The sequence below is a fragment of the Alligator sinensis genome, unplaced genomic scaffold (assembly GCF_000455745.1).
Source record: "Alligator sinensis unplaced genomic scaffold, ASM45574v1 scaffold241_1, whole genome shotgun sequence".
In the NCBI taxonomy this organism is placed as follows: Eukaryota; Metazoa; Chordata; order Crocodylia; family Alligatoridae; genus Alligator; species Alligator sinensis.
In genome coordinates this window covers 200,686-203,099 of record NW_005841894.1, presented here as the reverse complement: position 1 = coordinate 203,099, position 2,414 = coordinate 200,686, and positions in this window count along the sequence as shown.

Genomic DNA, 2,414 nt, shown 5'->3' with positions numbered 1-2,414 from the left:
TCTTTCCTGCCTATGCAGGGGGTCGGACTCGATGATCTATTGAGGTCCCTTCAACCCTAACATCTATGAATCTATGAATTTGGGCTGAATCTCCACCAAATCAAATCAGTGACCAAAGCCCTACTTTCTACTTCTGTTTCCTAAATTATACATCCAAAGATCATACAGGGTGTCTTAGACACTCCATTGTACTGGGAGCTGACATTCAATTGGTTATCCGCCATGAAGTATGACAGCACAAGAATGCTTTGGGAAGAGATTTTCTCCTCTTTGCCTTGTAAATGTAAAATCTCCACATACAGCAGGCGGTCCAAAACTGGTACTATGAGACAAACATCACAGCATACAACCATTTGATTCTATGTAATTGTTAAAATATATTATTAAATCTACACTTTTTCAGAAAGACCCATTTCTCCCCAAGCTACAGCAACTTCAAAACATTCAGCTGGCATCAGAATTTGCATAGCTCATGTTGAAGCAGCTGGTAGTCTGCAAGCTGCTGTAAGCTTTAGGATCAAACAGTCCGTACCACAGTGTATTTATTCATTTAATGTTGAAAAAAGAGAACATCTGAAGACAAATGGGAAATGTTAAATAAAATAGATTATTTTTTTTCGAAAAAATGCTTAACAGTTTTAATATATGCAAATGATAATCCACTCAAGGACATATGGTAAGGAAGATACAGGGCCAAATTCTGGCCTATGCTCTCTCTCACTTTTGTTGTAATTCAGTAGTGTATAGGGGTCATAATGTTCCCTAACTGAAAGCCCTAGCTACTACAGAACTGGCTTAGCTAGCTTGAGGTATCCCATTCTGTTTTTTGGGGGGATTTTTTCCCTCCAATACATTCAGTATGCACAAAATGTGTGGTGCTGCATTTTGAACAGTATTATAGTATTTGGTGACTGCTACTCAAGGTTTTCATTTATACTTAGATCCAACCTGTCCTTGAGGACCTCCAGTCATCCAACTACCAAGGGTTAGAAGAGCAGCCCTGCATCTAAGATAAATTTCACGCTTTTCAGTTCAACTTACAGAAGTATATTTTGTAGCATCTTTAGATGTAAAGTAGAAGTGAAAAGAAAAAGAAATACAAGGAAGAACGATTAAATAACACCTATATTTAAATCGTTCCTGTAGAAACATAAATTACACATAAACTGGTATAAGTGATCAGAACCTGGTTCAAATCTGTAACAAAACAGAAGGTCAGTGCATATAAACCACTTTCAAAATGACCCAAACTGGTTTAAGATAAACCTGGATAGATGTAGTATCAGACTTAACCAATTTAAGTTAAATTGGTTTCTTGAAATTCTGTCCCAGATCCCCTCCAGATTTAAGTTCACTTACAGTCCTCCAGCATCCCAGGATGCTTTGCACATCCCCAACACCCCACTTCATAGGGTCAGCTGGCTAGCCTTGGCCCACACTTTCTGCTCCAGCCAAGCAGAGAGGTGTGCTTTAGTGTCCCTGGCTTTCATCCTTGGCTACTGAAGGCATGTGGCTGCATTTCTGGAATCAAAAGTGAATATCTGTTCACTTGCTTATCAGTCCAATCTATGCATCTTAGACTAAACTACAAAGATTGAATTGATTCAGCCTTGGGCTTTTTGACTGTCTTTATTTAGCCATAGAGGTCATGGAAAGCAAAGATAGTACAAAACAAGATTATTTTATTGAATTGTGAAGGCCATAGTCGGAAATTCTCACTAAGCTGGAAGCAAAAGTACTAGAAACATCTGGTATCCCAATGTTTCAAGACAGATTTTGAAAATGCACACCTTTAATGGTTTACTATTTTTTTCTGTCATGCTACCAATTTGCATACTGTTCTTGGAAGTGTCATAACCCAAAGGTATAATTTTGTGTGTGCTTCGGCACTAGAATTATTCCCACTAAATTGCAGCTTTGTTGCATGGTGGAGTTTTCTGCTGCAGAGGAGAACCCCGGTGCAAGGGAGAATTTCCCACCAATTTGTAGCTTCCTTTGCAGGGTGCATTTCTCAAGTTGCAAGAGAAATGCATGGTGCAAAGGAGGTCCCGCCACCCGCATGCAAAGTTGTTCCCCGCTATTGGCTAGTTCTAAATTATTCCCATGTGCCGGCTAACGATTGGCCTGCTAGCCGTATAAGAGGCTTGAGCGGTTTCCGCCCAATCCGAAGAGGGCTCCACATCCATCTCATGGGGACTCTGGGTACACGGCAGGGTAATAGAAACCCTGTGTGAGATTCAGAGGAGTTTGGCGACCTGATCCATCGCCCACCTCTTTCTGTCTTCGAGAGATAATTTTTTATAAGACGTATCTACGAAGTTTCTATTTCGGTGGCACGCTTGTCCAGGGCATCCAGAGCTCTGTTTCCGTGGAGCCTAGCAAACTCCACGTGATTGTTCGTGTTGTTTTGTTTG